The following is a 14,822-nucleotide window of genomic DNA, read 5'->3' as shown; positions in this document are numbered from 1 at the left end:
ATAGTTTCTGTCTCCAGGATACAGAAGATATATTCTTCCCTGGCAGCCTTCAATGAAGTGCCTGTGCCGTTTTTAAACCACCTGCCGGGTCACCATTGGACCCAGTGACCGACAGGCCCCGGCCCTGCCCAACCCTCCCTGACCATTGGGAAGACAGGTTTCAGGCTGGGCGGGCCTTAATTGTCCAGCCAGTGTGAAATCACGGCCGAGGTCTGATCGCGGGCGGGGGCCTGTTTCCTGACTGGTCCTGGGCCCGCTAATCGCGCGGGCCCACCAAGGGTAAAATTCAGGCCATGGAGAAAGTTCCTGTGAGCAGTAAAGGCAAACAAGTGGGATGATGGTTGGCAGTAAGGAGTGGTAACACCAGCTGAGCTGAACTTGCTCAAACTCCTTTTTGTTTTGCTTTGGGTTCGGGGTCTAGATGGGGTTTCTTTAGGATTTACCAGCCACCCTAAGAATGCTGCCTAGACTGTTATTGGTAAAAACTGTTCTTGTTTATTTACAGATCTATAAGTAGATCTCAGTACTCTTCACCAGGTTATATTTCTGCTTCCCACAAGATCTGTCTTCATCATGTGACATTGCATCACCATTACATCGGTATCAGGTGCTCCTGATGTTAACTCTTTACTCTACATTTTTCCCTTACTAACAAGGCCATCCTGAATTGTCCTTGAGAAGGTGGTGGTGAGCTTATTTCTTGAACCGTTGCAGTCTATCTAGTGCAGGTACACCAAAGGTGCTGTTAGGAAGGGAATTCCAGGATTTTGACTCAGTGAACATCTGAAAAATGTTCAAGTCAGGATGGTGTCAGGCATCAACCCTTCCTCAACAGACCACTTTTAATGTTTGCAACTGCAGCATTAAGAGAGGTCACTCAAGCCTCTACTCTGAGGAAAGGTCATCAATCTGAAACGTTAACTCTGTTTCTCTCTCTCCAGATGCTGCCCTGCCTCGCTGAGTATTTTCAGCATTTTCTGTTTGAAATTCCTTTACTGTTGGCTGTGCTTTGCAAGCTGAAACAGAAAAGGTAGTCACTATTTCTCTTTCAATATTGGCTCCAATAACGAGAGTCCTGGGGGAGCATGAAGATGTTCTTTTTCAAGATGTTTGATGATGACACTAAGCTAGATGGCACATGAGGTTATGGAAATGGTAGCAAAAAAGATGCTAAGGGATATGGAGAGGTTAAGTGGCTGGGCAGATGGAGTTCTAAGGAAGTGGGAAATTGTCTACTTTCCATCTGAGAAAGATGCATCAGAGTCTATTCGAAATATTCCACTAGAAACTGTAGAGGAGCAGAGAGGCCCAAATTCAGAAATCACTAAAAGGTCATGGACAACAACCTGCACTTACATAGCACCTTTAATGCAGTAAAACATCCTAAGGTGCTTCACAGGAGAATAAGAAGGCAGATCTTGGTCAGCACTGCTCCCACAAACACTCCCATCAAAAACAGGTGGACTGGTCCCATTTGTTGTTGAGGTCTTTGTAACGCACAAACTGATTGCAGTGTTTGCCTACACGGTGAGCACTGTGTGTGAAGTACTTTGGGATGTCTTGAGAGGGGGACAAGGGGCCATATAAATGCAAATATGTATCTTTACCTTCCTTCCCCATACGACAATGTTACCGAGGAAGGAAAGAAGCTTTGTGAATTATTTGATGAAATGCTTGTGTAACATTGAAATCTCCGGCATGCTTTATCTGCATCATGAGCAGAATGCTTCCCAGATGTCTTTTCACTGCACGAAAAGAGTGCAGTACCAGTCTAAATATAGAGCCATCATCCCATCATTTTCTCATTCACTGCAATATCACTGTGGGCTCGTTTGCCACAACCCACATCCACTGGGAACATCTGGCACGTCCCTGTTACTACAGCATGACCAATGCCAAATGAGCTGTTTGGCGGTAAATGCTTCAGGACATTTTCCTTCTTTCCTCATCCCCGCTAAGCACCCCCACACCAATTACCCTTCTCTTACCAAGGTGATGCACAAGCCACCCGGCTCCTGCAGGGCTCTGGTCTTGAGGTGATGGGAGAAGTGGCTCATGTTCCATCCTGTGGGGAATCCTCTACCTTCTCCTAGTTGCTGCAGTATTTCATTCAGGATCAGCTGCTCACAGTATTGGAAAGAGCTGAGTCTGGATTTTTTTCCCCCACACCGATAGACCAAGTTGTTGGGTCAAAGTGTAGATTTTGTTATTTTTTAAAAAAATTATTTTATTTATTCATTCATGGCAAGTGGGCATCAATGGCAAGGCCAGCATTTATTGCCCATCCCTAATTGCCCTTGAGAAGGTGGCAGTGAGCTGCCTTTTTGAACCACCGAAGCCCATGTGGTGAAGATACACCCACACTCCCAGACTGCAGGACATAATCACCAAAGTATCAAAGTAAATGGGAAATTGAGGCATGAGCAGTTAATTCCTTTGTGGGTTTGAAAGCTTGAAGAATACATGAAGATAGAAAACTGAACAAATTAAGGAGGTCTGGAGTTCGGAGATCTGAGAGAGACTAAGTTCAAGATGGATAAATATTTTCTCTAATAATCCATCAGCTAATTTCCATTAGATGTACAGTATTTTTTTTTAATTCTCAAAAAGATGCAGGGTAGCCTTGTTTACTTTAATACGTGATTCAAGATTGAGCTGTACAATATTTTACAATTAGGTGCTAACTTCTTTAGATTATTTCAGTTGGCAGCACTTGCATTTCTGAATCAGAGTCGTGTGCTGTCCAAGTCCTACTGCAGGCGTGAATATACAATCTAGGCTGGCACCAAGGGAGTGCTGCACTGTCGGAGGTGCAGTCTTTTAGATGAAGTATTATTGCTGTTGCAGGTGGGCTTGAAAGATTCCATGGCATTACTTCAAAGAAGAGCAGGAGTCCTGACCAATGTTTATCCTTCAATCAACACCACTAAAGAAAGATTATCTGGCTATCATTCCAATACTATTTGTCGGAGTTTGCTGTGTGCAAATTGGTTGCTGTATTTCCACATTACGACAGTGACTACACTTCAGAGGTAATTCAAAGTGCTTTGGGATGTCATGAATGGCACTACATAAATGCAAGGGCACAACATAAATGCAAGCCTTTCTTTTTGTGGTTTGTTACCTTAGTTAACAAGTTTTTGATGAATTTCAATCTGACAGTGGTTTGGTCAAATGTTTAGCATTAATCATGACACTATGTACACCACCCTCTCAACCTGTATGATCTGATCATGAGTAGAATGCAGTGATAACAGCTGGTGAGTGAATGATCCTGGCACTATGCACTTGTGTTCACTGTTAAATGGTGAGAGAAGGGAAGATTTATGTTAACCATCATTTATGCCTGTGTTGAATCCTTTTGGTGCCAGGTCTTTCTGTTGGTTGAGAGTGGTTATGTAGTGTGATCCACCCATCAGCACTGCGGCCAGACTAGCATGAGTACCTCCATGTTCAGTTAGAGTGAAAATAGGCAGGTGAATATCCTGTCATCCAGCACTAAAGTGGAAAGAGGATGGAGCAGCAGTCATCACTTATAGTGACTGCTATCTCACCAGACCAACCTCATCAGGTCAGCCCTAGTTATTTATTGATGGCACACTCCACTCCTGACCCATCATGGACCTAGCCAAAAAAAGGCAATGGTGACAGGGGAGGGGAGAGGTGTGGTGGGGTTTGGAACATTGAGGTATCCTAAATCCTATAAATCAGCATTTGAAGGGACAGCCACAATTTAATCACAACACTACCGGCAGCTGTGCTTTCAGTTGCCTCTGCCCTCAACTCTGGAATTCCTCCCTAATTCTCTCTGACTCTCAACCTCTCTCTCTCTCTTATTAAAAACCTACATCTTTGACCAACATTTTGATCATCTGGCCTAATGTCTCCTGATGTGCCTCAAATGTTGTCGTAAGGTGTTTGCTCAGGGGAGGAAGTATTGTTTCAGCCTTTCCGAAAGCTGCAGAGAACAAAAGAAGGGATTGCAAAGGAGAAGTACAGGTAGGACATGGGCTGTTTTGCCAGGTGATGAATAGTGCAACAGCTGGAAACCCCTCAGTCCCTGCGTGATGGGTGGTGAAGTAGTGAGTGGGTGTTGCTGCTTGAGATGGTAGCAGGAGAGTAGTATTCTCTGGGACACCAAGGAACACCCTCCCCAGCAATATTTCTCCTTGCCAGGTGGGAATGGCCAGACTCATCATGGTGCCAGGTTACTGTGTGGACTGGGTGGAAATGCAGACAAAGATGCCACTTTAAACAAGCTGCTCAACAGTACCAGGGCAACAATAAAGGCATGTTCGTCTTGAAGTGTTGCACTAAATATTTCCATTGCCAGCTTGTGCAGCTCTATTCTTTACTTATCGTGTGTGGCCTGACTGCAAGAGGAAATGCTAACAAACTGCAACTTCCAACTGGATACTCTTGGCACCCTCACATCTTCAAAAAGCTTTGTCAATACAGGGACTACGACAAAAAAAGAGCCTGCATGTGGCATGCAGAGGGGCCTCCCGGATGTGGTGAGACTAGGCAACCTTTTGATGGTGGAGGCCATTCGGTTCATCATACCTGTGCTGGCCCATTGACCACTTAGTCATGGCTCATTTCCTGTAGCCTTGCAATTGTTCTGTTGCCATTCTTCAGTGGCAAAGTGTTCTGCTGCTGCGTATGCACACAGCACATTGGCTGGTGCTGTTGATGACTCTAATGCGAGTGTGGAAGGAGGTGGATGCTGGGAAGTTGAGGAAGGAGGTAGTCCTGGCTTGTCACTGGCAATGCTGTCCCTATGGATGCAGAAATCCTTGTTGCTAACAGCATTGATCTTGAAGCGACTCCTGGCGTGGAATCTGGAGTGTTGGATTCCACAGTGACTGCTAGGCCTGTGCTTCATGCTGGCTAAGCTCCAATGAAAGTTTACATTGTCACAGTTCCTCTTCCATGCCCTCTGTGTTTTCTTTCCCAGCTCTTTCTGCTCTGCTCCAATTATATGTGGCTTAAGTGAATCTTGGTTATTTTTGCCTTCATTGTGTATTACAAACAAGTCACAAAACAACCCACAAACAAAACACTTCCCTAAAAATGCCTTAGAAAATAAACAACTGATCCTTAAAGAACTTCCTTGCCCTTTAACAGCTTCCTTATGTAGGATTAATCTAGGTTATGAAGAGATTGCTCAGTGCACTCCTATTCTATGCGAGTAGAAAACCATGCTAATAGTTTTCACTTAAGCACACTATAATATTTGACTAACTTTGGCTTGCTTTTGGTAAGGTCGCTTCCGACCTTTTATGACTTGGTGCTGAAATGATGCAGATCTAGATTCCTGTATCAGCAATAGAGTTGGAGACCCCCAGGCACTCTGCTTACTGACTGGGATATCACTACCACTTGGGCCTGCGCAAATAGAAAAAGCCACCTCAATGCGTTCTCCTGAAACTCTTCAATCCACTCCTGACAGAGGCATCAAACCATCGTTTGAAAGCCAGAAGCATCCCAGAAGGAGTAAACTCACAGCCAGAAGCCTGGTAGCTGTAGAAGGTTACAACTGTTTCCCACCAATGATGGTGAACCAAAATTAGCTGCTTACAAGAATGATTCAACTCATGGCATGTGGAATGTAAAATGAGTTTGGAACATAAGGAAGTGTGGATGGTTATCAAAGCTGCTCATTCCACACACAGCCCACAATCCATTCGATGTAGACTCAACTTCATGTCCATTTAATTGCCTGGGGAAAGATTCAGTCATTCTCTTTCCCACCCTACTTCTCCCTCTCCATGGTTAGTCAAACAAAACTCCACAAAGCCTGAACCATGTACGGCAAAAATTGCATTTATGTGGCGCATTATAACAATCTCAGCACATCCCAAAATGCTTCAAGGTCAAATAATAACTATTTGTCATTGCATGGACAAATTTAGCTTGCCAATTCAGTGCACAGCAAGATTCCACAGCAGCAAATGAATGGATGATCAGATTTTGCTGATTTATTTTCTTGAGGCAGAGAGACTGAGCATCAAGAGCACTCCCTCATTTTCTTCAAATAATACCATGAGATAGTCTTTTTAAAATTCATTCATGGGATGTCGGCCAGCATTTAGTGCCCATCCCTAGTTGCCCTTGAGAAGGTAGTGGTGAGCTGCCTTCTTGAAACGCTGCAGTCTATGTGGTGTAGGTACACACACAGTGCTGTTAGGAAGGGAGTTCCAGGGTTTTGACCCAGTGACAGTGAAGGAACGGCGATATATTTCCAAGTCAGGATGTTGAGTGACTTGGAGGGGAACTTCCAGGGGGTGGTGTTCCCATCTTTCTGCTGCCCTTATCCTCCTAAGTGGTAGTGGTTGTGGGTTTGGAAGGTGCTGTTGAAGGAGCCTTGGTGAATTTCTGCAGTGCATCTTGTAGATGGTACACACTGCTGCTACTGTGCATCGATGGTGGAGGGAGTGAATGTTTATGGATGTGGTTCCAATCAAGCGGGCTGCTTTGTCCTGGATGGTGTCCAGTTTCTTCAGTGCTGTAGGAGCTGTACTCATCCAGGCAAGTGGGGAGTATTCCATCACACTCCTGACTTGTGCCTTGTAGATAGTGGACAGGCTTTGGGGAGTCAGGAGGTGAGTTACTTGTCACACGATTCCTAACCTCTGACCTGCTCTTGTAGCCACAGTACTTATGTGGCCAGTCCAGTTCAGTTTCTGATCAATGGTAACCCCCAGGATGTTGATAGTGGGGGATGCAGTGATGGTAATGCCATTGAATGCCAAGGGGCGATAGTTGAATTCTCTCTTGTTGGAGATGGTTATTGCCTGACACTTCTGTGGTGCGAATGTTACTTGCCACTTGTCAGACCAAGCTAGGATATTGTCCATGTCTTGCTGCATATGGGCATGGACTGCTTCAGTATCTCAGGAGTCATGAATGGTGCTAAACATGTGCAATCATCAGCGAACATCCCCACTTCTGACCTTATGATGGAAGGAAGGTCATTAATGAAGCAGCTGGAGATGGTTAGGCCTAGGACACTACCCTGAGGAACTCCTGCAGTGATGTCCTGGAGCTGAGATGACTGACCTTCAGTAACCACAACCATCTTCCTTTGTGCTAGGTATGACTCCACCAGTGGAGACTTTTCCCTCTGATCCCCATTGACTCCAGTTTTGCTAGGTCTCCTTGATGCCACACTTGGTCAAATGCTGCCTTGATGTCAAGGGCAGTCACTCTCACCTCACCTCTGGAGTTCAGCTCTTTTGTCCATGTTTGAACCAAAGCTGTAAAGAGGTCAGGATCTGAGTGGCCCTGATGGAACCTAAACTGGGCATCAGTGAGCAGGTTATTGCTAAGCAAGTGCCGCTTGATAGCACTGTTAATAACTCCTTCCATTACCTTACTGATGATCGAGAGTTGACTGATGGGGCAGTAACTGGCCGGGTTGGATTTGTCCTGCTTTTTGTGTACAGGACATACCTGGGCAATTTTCCACATAGCCATATAGATGATAGTGTTGTAGCTGTACTGGAACAGATTGGCTAGGGGCACGGCAAGTTCTGGAGCACAAGTCTTCAGTACTATTGCCGGAATATTGTCAGAGACCATAGCTTTTGCAGTATCCAGTGCCTTCAGCCATTTCTTGATATCACGTGGAGTGAATCGACTTGGCTGAAGACTGGCATCTGTGATGCTGGGGACATCCAGACGAGGCTGAGATGGATCATCCACTGGACACTTTTGGCTGAAGATTGTAGCAAATGCTTCAGCCTTATCTTTTGCACTGATGTGCTGGGCTCCTCCTTCATTGAGGACGGGGATATTTGTGGAGTCATTCCTCCTGTGAGTCATTTAATTGTCCACCTGAGCATGCAGACAGGGCCTCAGTTTAACATTTCATCCAAATAGTGACAGCTCTGATAATCCAATCCCGCAGTGATGAATCAACCTGACCAAAGCTCAGTAACCTGGGGCTTACAGCCTTCTGACTCAGAGGAGACAGTCATTTCCACAGTATACATCAAAGATAAGTTGTGTTCCTCGATATTACATACCCATATTCCCAGCAGCTTAGGGACCATCAGATTTCACAAAGCATTTGAGGATCGCTGTCTGTGCTCATCCTTATGATGCACAACCACATTCCTAGCCTGATCTTTAACCAAACGCTTTTGAAAGGTGTCCATCATCGTGCATTTAGTTGAAGATTCCAAGTGAATTGGCTGGAGTGCGGGAAATGAATCCTGATCTTGCTTGAGGCATGGTAATCTCATATCCATCTTCTTAAATTCCACTCCTCTAGTCCAAGTTAAACAATCTGAGAAGATTGTGCTTCTCATCGTCCTCTTGAACTATCGGCTATGAAAATAGGAAGGGATGGTGCTGTGAGTGGGTGGGGTTAAACTGGTCACATTCCAGAAAATTAACTCGTCGATTGTTCAATGGAAGAGGGTTGAGGCCTGTTGAACTAAAAGAACTTTAAGAGCCAAAAGAAGATAAGATCTTTATAGTTCCCTGCCAGGGAATACAACTTAGCAGTGCAAAAAGACAGCACACTCTGTCAACGGAGGAAATCAAAAATTTCCAGGACTTTGTAAATTGGAGCTTATCGTGGGCTGGTAATTGCCATTTCTTTTTTTGTTGTTGAAGGAAGCAATGCTATAACAATCATACCAATCTCGGCTTCCTATCTTTTAAAGTTTGAATGCGCCTGGCCTGATTTGTGTGACTTTCTTTCCCCCAACCCATCAGCCCCTCCCGACACACACAGCAGCCATGGGCTGGAGATGGAGCTGTGCAAAATGTGCTGCCTGTTCCTCTGTGCAGAAAAAGTGACAATCCGAATGTAGGGGTGGAACTTGCCTCAGGTTTTCCCACGGGCTGATCTGCGGCACATGACCATTGTCGACCAAAGGCTAACACTCCCAGCGCAGTACCGCGACTGTGCTGCACTGTTGGAGGTGCTGTTTTACGGATGAGACATTAAACCAAGGCCCCTCTCTCCCTCTCTCTCAGGTGGATGCCAAAGATCCTACAGCACTATTTCGAAGGACAGCAGGGTGAGTTAACCCGGATGGTGTGGCCAATATTATCCCCCATAATCAACACCTAAAAAAAACCTACTCATTATCTCGCTTGTGGGATTTTGCTGTGTTGGATGTTGCATTCTTTCTGATTGCTTTCTTTCTATAATGGGGAATAAATTAAGCTGAGCAGTTTCTGCAGGAGGCACTGGGAACAGTACACCTCTTGTGTAAATGTAACGTAAGGTAAATTGGTGAACAGAGACTGTATGTTTTCTCTCTGCAGCTTCCAGGCCTTCGGGCCACTTGGTGCAGCTTCACCATCGCAACAGCTGATCTCAGTGAATAGGGACACCTGCGGAGGCTGGGCCTGTATGACTCCTTATCACACTGGGCCATGCCTTTACCTACCAAGTTAGGAAGGGAGTTGAAGCCTAACCGAATCCAGTAGTTAAGAAGCAAAGATGGACTGCTTAAAATCCTTTGTAAAAAGAAATAGCAACAACTATGGAATTGAAATCAAACTTTCTTAAAGTTAATTTACAGCAGAGAAACAGACCACTCAGCACACTTTGTCCACGCTGGTGTTTATGCTTCACAGAAGCTCCTCCTTCTCAACTTCACCTATCCTTTCAGTGTATTTCTTCTATTACTTTCTCCCTCATGTACTTATTAGGGTTCTGGTTAAATGCATCAATGCTAGACACTTGAACTATCCTAGTGATTGGAGGTTCCACATCCAGCTCCTGTTTGAGTAAAGAAATTTCTCCTAAATTCTCTACTGGATTTATTAATGATGATCTTATATTCCTAGCCCCTAGTTTTGGTCTCCCCACAAGTGGAAACAACACTGGCTGAATTTTCTGTTCTTGGCGGGTGTCTCGCTGGCTGCCTGAAAAAGCTGCAAGACACCCGTGCTGACTCTGAGGAGGACTGCCCGCTCGCTGTATCCACTACCCATCAGGCAGTTAAATGGACAGCGGTGGACCTTCCTCCAGGCTGAGGGCCCCAGAAGATGACTTCTCGCCCGCCAGAGCTGCCAGCCAATCAGAGGCCGGCAGCTCTTGTGCTCGGCAGCGCCACAGAGGAGGCTGTGGCTGCTGCCGGAATAACACACCCTGGAGTCCTTGGATCGTGCAGCGACCCAGGAAAAAGAGGGGAATCTCACAGGGTAGGGGTGGCAGGGAGAGGGGGGGGTGGCCATTGGGGTAGGCAGCAAGGACTGTCAGCAACTGCCCCCTTGACCAATGTCCATGGTCTCGATCATGAACAGATTAGTGCAGACTGAGGGATCCCATCCCTTCAGTTGACATGCAACCCACAAGGTTTTACCAGTCGGACTGTACCAAGTCTTCGGTTAATACCTAATTAAATATGGACATATGTGAGGGTACCTCACGGCCATTTGTGGAATTCACACTGCTCATTATTTAAGGATTGGTCAACACCTAAAGACTATAGAGTTTCCAATTTGTCTGTCTCCATGTTTCGTACTGGAGAAAAAGGAAGATTGAAACTCAATGGCCACTAGCAACTTTCCATTGTAAAATGATGGCCTCCCATCTCCCCTATCCAAAACTAGGTTGAGTGAGCCTAGAAGTGTTAACCCAGAAGTCAGATGATCAAAACTGGGTCCAGGGACTACACCCTTATTATCCCAGGACTCAGCAAATCTGCCAAAACCATCAGTCAGCCAGTCTGAGGAACCAGACTCTGAAACTAACTGCAAGCCAACAAAGTTCTTCACCTGTTCCAGTTTCAAAATTCACCTGAAAACCAACCTGCTGGATATTCAACTACAAGAAACCTCACAACCTGCTATGAACCCTTCACTTTACAAGACCCTCATTTCAACTTTAAATCATTGAATCCATTCAAGAAACCACAGGTCTGCCAGGGATACTGAAGGTAATAAACCAGAGACTGACTTAACTGTAATGTGTAAAGGTGCACATTTATATCTGTGTCCAATCTTTGTGTTTGTGTGTGCACGCGTACATGAGACTGAGTGTGTGATGTTAGGATAATTCAGACTAAATGTGTAAGAATAAATAACCTTTTTATTTTAAACTCATGAAAGCTTGCTGCTGAATTATTTAATTGGAATACACACTCCAAGGTAAGAAAACATGCACCCCTTTCCATAGAAAACATGCTTATTACAGGCAATAAGAGGGCAGATTCATTCTGTTCTTGACACCAGGGCACTCAGAATTTCATGTTTTTCATAGGAATAAGAACTTTGGACACATTCCCTTACATTTCCAACAATTATTGAGGAGAAAATAATTCTTAAAGTTTCTCCTGATACCCATTATGTACAATATCCAAACATTGTAAAATGTTCACTGATGTTGATTGGATAGTCACTGGGTAGTACAGCCCCGTCTGATTACACTGACATGTCTCAGCTGTGTTAGCACTCTCACCTCACAGTTACAAGGTTATTGTTCAAGTCCTTTTACAGTGCTCCACTTTGGAAGTACTGGCAGCCCTCTCAGGTGGATATAAAGGACCTATTTAAATATGAGCAGGGAAGTTGTCCCTGTGTGCTGGCTAATGTTTATCCCTCAACCAACATCATTCAAAGAGTATCTGATTATGATCATATTGTTTGTGGAAGATGCTGTGCATTTCCTACATTACAACATTACAATGTTTAATTGGCTTTGGAAGTGTCTGAGGTCGCGAAAGGTGTTATATAAGTGCAAATCTCTCTCTCTTGCTGGAATAGGACTCCATAAACACCCCTAGAGCTCAGGTACATTATGGAACATCTCTTTCTCAAATGCTCTCCCAGTAGCTGGTTACAGAATGGCATTGCAGGGGCCTGGGACCCTCTCAGCCAAGGACAGAGGTATATAATGACGGACAGACAAGAAAATGCAAGAAGACTTAATGAAGAAAAAGGAGATGAACAAACAGTTAACCAAACAATTGACAAACTGAACTTTTAAACCTCCCATAAATCACAGACGTTCACATGGAGCCAATTGTATGCAGCTCTCTAAGGCGGATATCACTTGATATCTCTTGTGTACTGCCAGCTGAAACCAGTTTTGTTCATTCGGAGGGAAGGGATGTCAAAGGTACCTCGATGCACTCCTTCAACTGAAAATAAAGCAAGTGATGGCCTCTCAGCTGACTGGTGCTGCGAACGAGTACCTGGGCGGATTGCACTGCGCTGAGAGTGACAAGGTCTCTCCCTGCTGGAAAGTTTCTGACGGCTGAGCAAACAAATACAGCCACTGCAAAAAAAAAAAATCTTTCGCTTGTCTGCAAATTACTGGCACGGACAGGAAGCTTTTGTTATCTTGTTATCACTGTGACGTTTATACTTGGCCATATGGCGCACACATGTACAGATATTTACCCCAGCTGTTTATCGGGTTTCCTCTCTGCTTTGTCACATTGGGTATTTCGTAAGGTTTTTCTTCAATGTTACAAGCTGCGGGCTAAACAAGCTATAACCAATATATGGATGGCTGCTGTCCCTTTTGTTTGGGACAATTTTTCCCTGCTCCTTCCTGGAGATGTTGACGACTGTCTTTTGTGTCTATTGACACCCCCTCTGGTACCTTGTGCAGAGAGGCTATTCTCATGTGCCCCCCCTCCACCCCCCCCCACCCCCAAACATCGATGGTAAATAGGCAATAGAATATAGACGAAGGGATGATCTCACTGAGGTGATGAAAGGACTTGATAGGTTAGGTAGCAGAAGAAATGATTTCCTCTGTTTGCGGAGCCCACAGCAAGGGGACATAACCTCAAAATTAGAGATAGGCTGTTCAGGGGTGATGTCAGGAAGCAATTTTTTCACACAAAGGGCACTGGAAATCTGGTACTCTCTCCCTCAAAAGTCAATTCAGATTGATAGATTTTTATTGGGCAAGGGTATTAAAAGAAATGGAACCAAGGCGTGTAGATGGAGTTAAGATTCAGATCAGCCGTGATGTGATTGAATGGTGGACAAGGCTTTGGGGGCTCCTTATGTTCCTGTTTTCCTATGCAAGAGACCAATGTCTGCACCCACACACACTTTCTAGCCTGGGCCACTAGATTGATCAGGAGAGGAAACCTTGGCTGGTATTTTTCTCCCTGTCCCTGGGTGATGAGGCCTGATATAGTACCCCAGTTGCCATCCTGGCAGAGATCAATAAACTCCAAGAACCTTTGGTTTAAATGGCTCAGCTACGTCCAGCTGACTTTGCCAACTGAGCCACAGGGTGTGCATATGCTGGAACCTTAACGTTACAGCTTTAATTGCCTCTGCATTTAGAGTAATGTCAATGAATCAACCAGTTACTTTGCCCTTTGTAAACCTGTCATAAGGAAATGACAGCCTCATGCATCTGATGGATTCAATTGCAGTGAAATACCTGTTCCATCAGCTGAGTAAATTAACATCTTGCTAGTGTAGTGTGCTGGCCAAGGGGAATGCAAATCCTTGAACTGTCCATCACACTGCTATTTCTGTGATTACACATTTCAAAAGCAACATGAGGAACAGCTTAAATAGTGCTGATTGTAGCTGAGATTGACATGTTCCCTGCTTTCAAATCAGCGCTATGTTAGGCACAGGTTGCAAGTCTTTAACATGCGAGTTAAAGATTTCCCAATCTGGAACGTGTGTTCTCCCCTTTTGTAAATACTGTGAGACGAGCTGAAAAGCAGAAATTGAAACACATGTTTAACAGCTGAAGGTTGATTGGAGGAATCAAGAAAGGAGAACTGGAGGAAACACAGGATTACTTTTACACCTTTTTATGCTTTGTAAAAGAGGAACAGAGACAAATCCACATTGGTACTGCCTGTTCAACACTTTAAGAGAACAGAGGCAAATTAACCAAAGGCAGAGCAAACGTAACACCTACAAAGTGTAACACTCAACCTCAGCACTGAGAATGTTCTACATGGAAAATGATGGTTGGCCATTGGGAATGGCTGTCTAATTGTCGCATTGATGGATTCAGATGATATTAAAAAAAATTGCAGAATTAATATTCAGATGATTGTCTGAAGCAAGAGTTGACATTGAAATCACTCTGGAAGATCTTTGTTTTACTGGAGAAAAAAATATACCAAGTGTCACAGGGTGATTTCATATAATTTGTGGTCCATTATTGTAAGCAACAGCTCTCAGTGCCAAAGCTAGCAGTGAATATGCTCTGTGTCACTGGAGTATAGTGACATTCATGACAAAAGATTAATGCCAGTGATAAATCAAAGCAAGTCCATTGTGAAATACCGCTCTGTTGGTCATCAGGAAGTAATATGCCTAATATGTGCTTATTAAAAATGCTGTGCCAGAACCATGGGCCTGTAGCTGTGTGCTCTGACTCCCTGTCCGACATTAATCATGGATGAGCTGGAATTTCCTCCAGGTAAATCTTCTCAGCACAGGAGAAGTGGTGTTAATTTCTGTGTGGTTATTTGATTCCATCCTCCCTGTTAGCTGTACATGGCAGTGTGCCAGCTCTGTGTCCTACTCAAGCCTGAGCCTCACCTCAAATTGCATATTCAGGCCATTATCAAGACTGCTTATTTCTGCCTCTGGCCTCCCTTCTCTCTAGAACTGAGACACTTCATTGTTCCCTCATGCTTGGCTTTTCTCTAGGTTGGCCTCCAGATCTCCACATTGCAGAGACGCTAATCCATCCAGAAGCCCAGATTACAATTCAATCCCAGATAAATTTCTTCCCACACATCATCTCAGCACTTGTAGGTATCCTGTGTTACTGCATCCTTCCCTTCCCAATGTGCAATGAGATCAAATTCCTCAAATCAAGCCACACTCAAGCTCCTATGTTTCACCTTTCACCT

Source organism: Carcharodon carcharias, chromosome 17 (genome assembly GCF_017639515.1).
Source record: "Carcharodon carcharias isolate sCarCar2 chromosome 17, sCarCar2.pri, whole genome shotgun sequence".
NCBI lineage: Eukaryota > Metazoa > Chordata > Chondrichthyes > Lamniformes > Lamnidae > Carcharodon > Carcharodon carcharias.
The sequence above is the reverse complement of the archived record's forward strand: the minus strand, read 5'-3'. Positions refer to the sequence as shown.